Here is a 12249-nt window from a genome sequence, read left to right as displayed (position 1 = left end):
CGACCTTAAACAGCAGAATTATGGAATAATATGAATTATGATATTGGGACGTCCACAGACGGCACTTCTCGTTACTTTTTTTTAGGACGTCCACAGACGTCCTTGGCACTCAATGTGTTAAGATCTATCTTACATCTCCGTGGTGCAACTAAACAAAGACACAACTTTAGTGTCAAACTAACTAGTTTGAACGTAGCAGTTAGTGTGGACTTTACACCCCAAATTAAGAGAGAACTTACGTTCAGCTGGTGCAACAGGCTACTGATTGAGAAGCTTCCTTCATACCAAATACTTTGCTACTCTAATTGCCAACAACACACAAAATCCCAGAATTCTATTCCGGACTATTAATTATGTTGTTCACCCCCCTCCCACCGCTGTCCAGGATCCATCCCCCGCTAAGTGTGAGGAATTTCTGTCCTTTTTCTCAGAAAAAGTGGAGACCATCAGAAAAAATATCCCACATTCCACACAGGACCTAGCCACCACTCAGGGATGCTTATCCACCCTCGCCAGTTTTGAGCCCATTACTCTCTCTTCCCTCTCTGAGATCGTCTCTTCACTGAGGCCAGCTTCATCCCCCCTGGACCCCATCCCTGCCCCCCTCCTCAAGGAGCTTTTTGACACCGTGGGTCCTCACATCCTTGGCATTGTCAATAACTCCCTGGCTACTGGTACCGTTCCATCCTGCCTCAAACGCGCAGTGGTTCAACCTCTCCTCAAGAAACCCAGCTTAGACCCCACCCTCCTCAGTAATTACCGGCCCATCTCCAAACTGCCCTTTCTTTCAAAAATTCTGGAAAAGGCTGTCCTCAGTCAGCTGATGCCCTACGTCAAGAGGAACAACATCCTGGAGAAATTCCAGTCGGGGTTTAGGGCAGGACACAGCACTGAGTCAGCCCTCCTGAAGGTCCTCAATGACCTTCTCCTCACCGTGGACACTGGGAAATGTGCTGCGCTGGTCCTCCTCGACCTGAGTGCAGCATTTGACACAGTGGACCACTCAATCCTCACTGACCGCCTCCAACAGGGGGTTGCCATCACCAACACCGCCCTCTCCTGGTTCAGATCCTACCTAAACAATAGAACCTACTCGGTGAGTCTAGCCAACTTCTCCTCCCAGCAAGCCAACCTCACCTGCGGGGTCCCACAGGGTTCAATCATGGCACCCATCCTCTTCAATCTCTACATGCTCCCCCTCAGTCAAATCATCACACGGCACAACATCTCCTTCCACTGCTACGCCGATGATACACAGATCTATCTCCCACTCACAACAGCTGACTCCACTGGTCTAGACCGCCTGAAGACCTGCCTGGGCAACATCAAGGACTGGATGTCACAAAACCACCTGCAGTTGAATGAGAGCAAGGGGGAGATCATTCTGTTTGGCAGCACCACCTCAGTCACTCAGATCTCCAGTAACATGAGAAGTCTCTCCTCCTTGGTGAAACCCACTGTGAGAAACCTTGGAGTCTTATTTGACTCAGATCTCAACTTCGACCATCAAGTGAGATCAGTGGCAAAATCCTGTTTCTTTCAACTGCGCATCATTGCAAAAATCAAGTCCTTCCTCTCCCCCAGCGACCTTCAGAAAGTCATCATCATGCTCATTTTCTCACGACTGGACTATTGCAATTCCCTCCACTCTGGTCTTCCTGATAAAACCATCTACCCCCTCCAGCGCGTCCAAAATGCTGCTGCCAGGCTGGCCTCAGGCACCAGAATGAGGGACCACATCTCCCCAGTTCTCGTCTCTCTCCATTGGCTCCCAGTGAGCAAGAGTCTCATATTTAAGACGCTGATGTTTGTTTTCAAAGCCCTCAATGGTCTCGCCCCAGCCTACATTGAGGAACTCTTAATCAAATCCGTCAGCTCCAGGTCCCTCAGATCAAATGACCAACTGTGTCTGAAGGTCCCGCCGGCCAAACTGGTGACAAGGGGTTACCGGGCTTTTGCAGTGATGGCACCGACACTGTGGAATAAGCTCCCTTTGAACATCAAGTCTGCCAACACCTTACAGACTTTTAAGGCCTTGCTTAAAACCCACCTTTTCGCTCTAGATGATCACTGAGTTACTTTGCTGTTGTGTTGTGTGTCTGAGGTGTACTTATGTTCTCTGTCTGTCCGTCTGCCTGGTTCCCTGTCTCCATTGTCCTGTCTATTCATTTATTTTCTTTTTTCCCCCGGGCTGCGCCCCGGACCAATGTAAAAGTTGGCTGAGGGGCGCAATATAAATGAAAATATCATATCATATCATATCAAGGACCACAATGGAAATAAGCCCTCGGGCTTTATTGTGTTTTATTCCTTTTGAGCAATATGGTCATGTTGTGTTGTCTTGTACGATCCTGCATTTATTGTTTCAATAAAGTTATCAATCAATCAATCAATCATACCTCTCCTCGCTCATCAGTCTGAGCGACACTTGTTATCAAACACGTTCTCAATCACACATCAGACTGTTTGTTCCACGTGTGATGACTGAACTAGCAAGGACTGCCTTTTCCTCTTACGCCCCTGACAAATGGAACATGCTCCAGAACACTTTCAAACTGGACCAATTAGTCTCCTTAGAATGTGTGAGAGTACTCCTCCAGGGTACCCTGCACAATGAATGATCTGGTTTTGATTGATGTACTTTTACCTCCTATCCTGTTTGTTTGACCTGTTGTCTGTAAACATGCAATTACTGTCATTGTTCTTATTGTAACAGGGCTCCCTTGAAAATGAGAGCGTGCTCTCAAGGGCCTCCCCTGTATAAATAAAGGTTAAATAAACACTCCCATTCCTGCATCCTTTTGTAGTCCTCAAAGTCTATGGTTACTCTCACCCTAACCAGAGCCTTCAACAAGACTACAAGGCCTACCTAGATGTCTGCATCTATTTCCCTCTTCCTGCTAAGACACACAGCCATCTTTGCTGCCCCAGCAAGACATTTACTATATAGTCCATCCTCTGTTTGCTCTTGCTACACTGGAAACTGAAAATCAAGACAGAAGGAGTCAAAACGGCCCCAAGACAAGACAGAGAAGTCAACTCAGCACGTTGAAGAGAGGCCTGAGCCTCACACAGAGAGAGAGAGAGAGAGAGAGTGAGAGAGAAAGAGAGAGAGTGAGAGAGAGGGAAGGATTGAGTGTGTGAGAGAGAGAGAGAGAGAGAGAGAGTGTGTGTGTGTGTGTGTGTGTGTGTGTGTGTGAGAGAGAGAGAGAGAGAGAGAGAGAGAGAGAGAGAGAGAGAGAGAGAGAGAGAGAGAGAGAGAGAGAGAGAGAAAGAGAGAGAGCAATTTCAGTTACAAAAACATTATAGTTCACTGCGTGGTGAAGAGTTATGGGAGCCGAGTATGCAGCAACTCAGAGTCCACACACACACACACACACACACACACACACACACACACACACACACACACACACACACACACACACACACACACACACACACACACACACACACACACACACACACGGCATTGGTGGTTTTACCTGCACAGTTGATCTGCAGGCTGTCAGATGAAGAGTCAGACTCTGTGTATAAACACTCCCTCAGTGTAGATCCAGACTGAAGACAGGAAGACCATACAGATATTAATTTGGAACCGTCTCTCATTTCTGTGTAAACAACAGAGCCACAGCCCAGCTCTCTGCACACTACAGCTGCTGACTTCAGGTCCCAGTAAGACCCGTCAGCAACTGGTCTCCAGACTCCATGTTGTTTCATCTCCAGTTCACCAGCACAGCGTCTGGCTCCTCCCACCAACCTGACAGGCTCTGAACAGAGACAAGAGAGTCATTAATAAAAGTAAAGTCACTTTGAATTAGGGCTGCAACAGATCACAAAACTCACAGTTCAGATTGTATCACATGGAGTCACAGATCAGATACATTTTCAGTTCAGCAAAAATAAGAATTAAAAAATTTGATACTTTGGCTCTTTTATCTTTGTTGAAAAAGCATTCAAATATAAAAACACTGCATGCATGTGGTCAGCATGGTGGTACACAAATAAAACAAGAATATGAAATTAAATAAACATAATAATTATTTACTCAAAAAACAGAGTTGGAGGAAATAAACTCCATTAGAGTGTTTTTATCGGTGTATTGGACTCAGTGGGATTTGTTGCTAAGATTATAGTCATTTACTGCCACCTAGTGGTCATTGTTTATTCACAAACTCATTTACTGCCACGTAGTGGTCATTGTTTATTCACAAACTCATTTACTGCCACCTAGTGGTTATTGTTCACAAAGTAGCTCAGCATTAGAAGGAAGTGATGTAACAGGAAGTGGCTCTCTCTCAATGAGTTAGAAGTGCAAAGTGAAATGTTGCAGTCTACAAGCAATCTTCTTCCATCCTTGTCTTGAAATGTCCCAAAACGGCACAATCTGTAAGTTAACTTCTCAAATGTTGTTATATTAGTGTAAATGTGATTATATTTGCAGTTTAGTGTAAGTAATTTAGTAATAGTTGGTCTTTTGCTGAACCACAATATTGGATGCTGTGTAGGCACACCATAGACCTTTCTAATGTTATTTACAAGTTTAGATACATATTTACCGTATTTCCCCAAATAGTAGCCCGGGCGTTTAATACGCAAAATCGATTTGGACCCCAGGCGTTTAAAAGAACCAGGCGGGTATTTGCTGCAGGCGTTTATTTATTTTTGCACCGACCTGCACCAGGCCATTATTCGGTGACAGTTCCTGTCCAGCATGTTTTTTTAGTGCAAAGGTCCTCACTCCCATCAACTGCCACCGTCAGCCCACACACCTTGGAGGATACCAAAAATCAGCAATCAGCCGTGGCTACCTACCCTGTAGCCTACACACACACACACACACACACACACACACACACACACACACACACACACACACACACACACACACACACACACACACACACACACACACACACACACACACACACACAGCACTGCAACAATCACTTGCAAATAAGATGACGTTGACCGACGCAATTCTATCAACACCAGCAAATAGGCTACGACCAGTCTGAACATAGCCACATCCCAAACACAACACAGTGTTGTCAACACTACAACAACTTGCAAAAACACTACACACACCACGGCGGGTGCTGATTAAACATAGTCACACACAATCATTACGCACGTAATCGGTATAAATATAACACAATTTCAGTCTTACCATTGACGTGTCTATTTCCAATAGCCACTATCTCTTGAACTCATCTGGGACTTCAGTTCAAGTGAAGACCGCGGTAGCCGTTGTCAACAGAACTCTTTACATAATCCAAACATCGTGGAAATGCTTCCATGCCATCAATTTCCCTGCATTGCTTTTGGTAACGTAAGTTGAGCTCCGTCGATTAGCGTTTTCTTTCATGTGTTTCTCCGTGCTGTTTCATGTATTGCCCAACACTGGTGTTGCCTTCAAGTGCTGTCAGCAACGTAGTAATTTCGGGGTTACCTTAAGAAAATGCAAATAATGGCCCCGGCGTTTACTCGGACCGGCGTTTAATACGCAAAATGGGGTCAGACCCCCGGCGGCTATTAGGGGCCCGGCGCGTATTTGCTGCCGGGCTATTATTTGGGAAAATACGGTATGTAATGTTTACTATGGTTAAGTTGTACTTATTGTAGACTCCTGTTTTTGCCTCTGTGTAGGAAGTTACTTACTCCCATACATGCTTACTTATGATTGTTTATGGGCAGTAGTTTATGACATCATCTATAGCAGGGGTGGGCAACTATTTTTCATGGGGGGCCACATGAGAAACCCAGATTGTTGCCGGGGCCGAACAAATATTGTCATGCCGTAACCCATGGATGGGCAACTTTGATGATAGAGACGGCCACAAAAAAATGTCCTCGCTACCAGATTTTGCTGAGGACTGAACGGCGCCAGCGCGAAGCATTTGGGGCATTTGAAGCCAGGTTTAGAGGAATAACTCATTTTAAATTAACAGTTGTGATGTCATTATTCAGTCTTAACCACCAATATTTGATCCTTTTCTCACTCACTCCTCTGTCACCACCTGCTCTCCCTGCAGGGCTTGAAATTAACTTTTTTCACCACCTGCCAATATGGCTGCTAGATTTTAAAGTTACCAGCCAATTAGAATTTCCACTAGCCGAAATGTCTTTCTTGAAATAAACCAGAATATGAGTGGGTTAATTTAAGCATAAGTATCAGTAAGTGGCACGGGATTCTCAAAGCCTGTGTTGAGGGTCACACAAGAACAAAAATGCACTCTTGAAGCTAAATAAATCCAAAACCAACAAGTTAATTATTTAAATTTCTACTTCAACGTAGAACAGTCATTTCTTACACATGAGATTACTTTTAGCCTTTTAGTCATAAATATTATTGAAAGATATTACATATTCCAGACTGAAATGCTATAACAGAAGAGTATTGGCCAGAATGACATGAACATTTGGACCCTTTACTTGCATGTTGTGTTCAGGTGCACTGTAAAAAAAAAAAAAAATGCAATTCCATCGCGGGCCACACAGGGGGCGCCCGCAGGCGGCATACGGCCCTCGGGCCATATGTTGCCCATGTGTGATCTATAGCATCAGTGGCAGGGCCGTAACCAGGGTTCCGAAATAGGGGAGGTCCAGCAAGGGGAAACGGAAAAAAATTTGAGTTTTTTTTCCCCCTTTTTTAGCCATATTTAGAGTAATATATCATTTTAAATCAACATTAGGATTATACTGTTGTGATGTCATTATTCAGTATATTCTCTTTCATGTCACCACCTGCTCAGCTCTCCTGTCAACATAATTGTAACTAACAAACGCAAACTGTTTTAGCCAAATTCATATCAAAATGACACCTACAAACACAGGTACACAACCCAAGCCGTACACAACACACAAAGTCATCATCGATAATTAAAAAAAAACATACAGAGGGACATTTATTTATTCCTGATAGGAACGATTGAAAAATAAAATAAAATATATTATGTTGTTTTTAACTTTACACCACCTCTTTTTGTTACTTATTGGGTCATGAAACTGAAACCATGCATATAGCCACCTGCATACCTGACTTCGGGAGCTTGGCAATTGGCATCATGCATGATTAGCCAGTAGCATCCCAACGTGTCACACAGGTAACATTACTTAAGAGACAGACTAGACACTTACTTTCTTGGTTGTTGCTAAAAAATATGTCAGTGTCACTCACTGTCTGTCATTCACTCGCTCACTGTCTCGCAGCTCGCTCACCTTCAATTATCTCGCCAGGCAGACAGACAGTCATCACTCACCACCATGCTGCTGCTCTCTCGGAATCAAGTTACCGCGGACGCGGCGTCAGATGACTTCCTGGCTGACCTGCCTTTCGTTTCAAAATAAAAGCGATCCCGTGTTTTTCATGCTTTTCCATGCAGATTGTTTTATTTTTTTCTCTGAAATATTAGGGGAGGTCCGGACCTCCCCGTCCTCATAGCTAGTTACGGCCATGATCAGTGGTATGCTGTATCATTACAGTTGATATGCTGTGATTGTAGTGTATCTTTTATTTGATACTGACTGTGGTTTTTTGTCTCTTCCCGTACAGTTTTACACTTTTCTTTGATTAAATCCTGCCAATCACAACACAGTGCCTGTTCCTTGGAGGTTGGTCAAAGGAGTGTTTAAGCTAGCTGCGTAGCTGAAAAGACATTGATGCCATCAATATTTTCACAAGGGCAGCACAATCGGTCAAAACTGAAGCCACTTTTTCAAAACTCTTCATACAGTCTGCATTACCAACATGCATCTTCATCATCTCACCTCCAAAACTCACTCAAACCACCAACACACTTCATACATGTCTCACAATAAGCTCATCCAACCATAAACATTGTTCTCACTGAGAACACACACACACACACACACACACACACACACACACACACACACACACACACACACACACACACACACACACACACACACACACACACAGAGCTCCTCTCCTACCTGAGCAGGTGAGTCCAACAGCTTTGCCAGGTGAGCAGGTGTTTCTAGTTGAGCCTAAGCTTCCACAGTCCAGGAGAACAGACTCACTGCCTTCACACTGGAACTCTTTGGTCCACATTGGAGTCTCCATTTCTCCATAGAGCGCCCCCTGGATGACTGAAGGAGCCCCACAGCCAAGCTCCCTACAAACCACCTCTGCATCCTGCTGGTCAAAATCAGCTTCACATACTGAGGACCACAACTGGTTAGACTTCACCTCCAGTCTGCCTGAGCACAGACTAGTACTATTCCCCAACCTCACAGACTCTAGAGAGAGAGAGAGAGAGAGAGAGAGAGAGAGAGAGAGAGAGAGAGAGAGAGAGAGAGAGAGAGAGAGAGAGAGAGAGAGAGAGAGAGAGAGAGAGAGAGAGAGAGAGAGAGAGAGAGAGAGAGAGAATTTGAGTTTTAACAAGCCTTTATTGAAACCACTACCTATAACATGTACATCTTCAAATCATCACATCATGGCAGAGGACAACCAAGTTTCATCAAAACCAATGCAACTCCAACAAATACTCAACAAAGCAACAGCAATCAAAACTAAACAGATCAGTTCTACAATTGTCAAGCCCTCCTCATCCCAGCTCTGTGTTAAAAAGCAGCTCTGTGTAGAGACACACCTGACAGGTGTTCACTGTTTATATATTCAGGCCTCTTTAAAAAAAAAATGTTTTATTAATTTTTCTCCTCTTGTTGTTTATGGGCTTTCTAGGGTCTGAGAGAATTGGGCTTGAGGGGTCCATGAGAGTTTTGTGATTGTGTGGGAACCCATATCTATGTATCTGTATGTATATGTATGGTATGTGTGTTGTGTGTATGTCTGTGTATAAGATAAGTATTTTGGAAACTATTTTTGTGCTGGCAGTATAGGGGACGGGGGAAAAAACAGAAAAACAACAAAAACAAAATGCTTGTCAAAGTTTGTGAGAAAATAATATCTTTTGTTGAATAAAAATATATATATAAAAAATAAAGTATTTCTCCTCCCTCCAGCCTGCACACAGCTTCCCCCAGACACCACCTGCTGGTTGGATACCAAACTGTCCTTCCAGAACCATGTAGAACACCTCACCAAGAAACGGAATAGATTTTTTTCCCCCGTATATAGGAACAAGTCCTGTTTTTAATTTTGTACTAGGAAGTCCATTGTACAATCACTAATCATGTCTGTTTTTGATTATGGTGATTGTTTATATGCATGCAGCAGCTACCATCCTGAAACCACTTGATGTGGTGTATCACAGTGACCTGCCTGATAGATTGTTTGTATTTGATATGAAAAGGTGGGCTGGCCCTCTCTGACGGCTCGAAGGGAGCAACACTGTCTTTTATTTATTTATAAAGCCTTGATTGAGAAGCTTCCTTCATATCTGTCTTCACTCATCAGTCTGAGCAGGCACGGCGCCAGGATGAGTTCTCTACCGGTGCTAAGGCGGGGCTAAACCAATCTGTGAGGGTGCTAAGAAAATAATCAAGTTTCATGACTTCGATATATAATAGGTTCTCGTTTTTTCCTCAATAAAAGCAGTATAGCACACAGCAGCACATTCAATATAAATGTAATTGAATTTAGCAAAATATTATAATATTCAACAAAAACAGCCATAGATAGGCTTTAGCCGAGACGAGAAGGTCTTTCACGCGCAAAGGCATGCGCGCTGTCCCGGTGCTGAAGCCTTTCAGCAATAAACAGATCGGACACGGACAGCGCTATTAACAAAATGACCCGACCCTGTCAGAGGTAGAGCATCTAAGAGCAAGGAGAAAACACACAGTCCTAGTTAAATCCAGCAGAAATGTCCTAATATTTGCTTTTCTTTTCTGCAGAAGAACACAAGACCATGGGAGATCGGGCCTTTTGCTCCGCCGCTCCCCGTCTGTGGAACACTCTTCCCGACCACCTAACTTAGAGCTCCACAGACGGTGGATGCTTTTAAAAAGGGACTGAAAACGTTCCTTTTTAATAAAGCCTTCTCCTAGTTTTGTGCTTTCCTTAGTTTTTAGGCTTTTATGTGATTTTGTATGTTCTTTTAATCCTTTTATTTCTTTTTTATTCTCCTTTCATTTTTATTCTTTTATTAATTATCTTTTTTTACTCTGTAGCACTTTGGGATTTTGTCCAAAATGAAAAGTTCAATACAAATACAATTTATTATTATCATTATTAAGATAGATAGACCAACACCAAATGGCCAATAATGATGCAGTTTTATATAGAAAACATTGAACAAATGATACAGGCCATTTCACATCGCCACAATAGAATAAAGAATAATTTACCATGGACTGCACTGGTAGGCCTATATAAATACAGCATCGAAAAATAAACATGTAATAGCCTAACGTAAACATTTAAAGTTTAACACAACACTGCAATACTGCTGATGCTCCATGTCAAAACTTAAATCTCCAAAACAATAATATAACAGTGCTAAACAAATGCCGTGTTTTTTATCTTCTTTTTTTAACAGAAGAGCACAATACACACTAAATGGCCAACGGCCGATTTTTACCAAACAAATGGTATTTCACCTCGTCTGTACCAATACTGTAAACAATAATTTAGCAATGCACTGGTATAACCACTTTATAAAATACAGCATCAAAAAATAACTTTTCACTGTGATATGATGACACAATAGCTACCGATTCCCGAAGTAGGCTATAACAACACCAGAGTTAAACAGCACTATAAAGCAGGCAATGATGTCATATAGGCTACTGGCACTGCTGCTAATGCACAATTTGCATTATAAAACATATATACCAACAACACAAACATGGGTTCCAGCCTCCAAATTTCCCCACTGGTAAAAAGAAAAAATCATTTTTTCTGCACGTCAAAACAAATAGGCAGTCTGCTCTCATGCAGTCTTGAAACATCACCAACGGGCCACCGACCGGACAGACGCGCTCTGGCAATAAAAAAAATAAAATGTATATTCAGTTGCTAATTATAAAAGATGAGACTATGACAGTCACAGACGCACAAATACAAAATAACCGAACAACTAATACCCTACTGTAATAGCCTATAGCATAATATCCTGCATGTATTGGGGTTTATTCAGCCTATTCATATTCCTTTTTCGGTCATATCATGATGATTTAAACTGCATATTCACACAAATTATTACATTTCTGTCCATTATGATGTATGACCAAAATAAACCATTCATTCATCCATTAGCCTAATAAATTAATCAGTTAGGCTACTCACCAGTGTGTTGTTTTACAGAAGGACGATGCGTCTGTTGTTATGGTTCTGAGCAAATGCATCGATGATCTTCTGGACATCCAGGGCCTTGGTTCTTTCTGCATGTATGGAAAGGCAGGCAAGGTTGCTGAGACGAGGGTTTGCCATTCTGTTTCTCAACCAGGTCTTGATGCGCCGCATGCAGGAAAAACTGCGCTCACATGACGCAGAGGTTACTGGCAGTGTGAGAGATATCCTTAACAGTTTATAGATGTCCACAAAGGAGTCTTTGTAAGGTTTAAGCATGGACAGAAACTCGTGTGTGCTGCCAACTGTTTCACCCTGTTCTTCTTTTCGTTCCAAGAGCCGGCGCACTTGGTGCACCTCTGCCAGCAGGTTATCCTCTTTGATCCCATAGTGCTGTGCCATGGGCAGAAGATTCTTTTTGTCAAGGAACGTGGCATGCTTTGGGTTGAGGGCGGATATGCCCATGAAAACTGCGCCTGCTTCTGTGGAAAAGCGTCGGGTCATTTCATTCACCAGTCGGTCAATGACAGGGTAGTATGAGGATCTTCTTAGTTCATCAGGAGAGGACATGGATGGATGCTCGGTTTGAATTGGAGCTTCAACTATAAAGTTATCTAGATGGCGAGGCCTTTGGGATTGTCTCTGCGGGGGCCGCAGCGGCTGTATGGCGACACCGACCTTTACGCACAGGGCCTCTGCCTTGCTCCATATGGCTCTCCAAGACTCCTCCGTGCGCTTCTCTTTTATGCCTGCAGTGACAGAGTGTGCAAGGTCAGTGGCCTTCTCGAGCACAAGATCAGGGGACTGTAGAGTGTCAGACATGAACTTTGCTGTGCGGAACAGATCCTCAAACATGACGAGATGTAGGATGAATTCAGCATCAATGAGTGCGAGTATCGAGCGCGCGTCGGTCGATCTGCGTGGATTTGGCTGCGACTTAATATCCTTTAGGGTCGCAAGGATGGCTGGGAGAGTTTTTTTGACTGCCCACAGCGAGTCATACTGGCAGGACCATCATGTCTCAGAGA

This window comes from Poromitra crassiceps (assembly GCF_964638095.1).
Source record: "Poromitra crassiceps genome assembly, chromosome: 15".
NCBI lineage: Eukaryota > Metazoa > Chordata > Actinopteri > Beryciformes > Melamphaidae > Poromitra > Poromitra crassiceps.
This window is presented reverse-complemented; position numbering follows the sequence as displayed.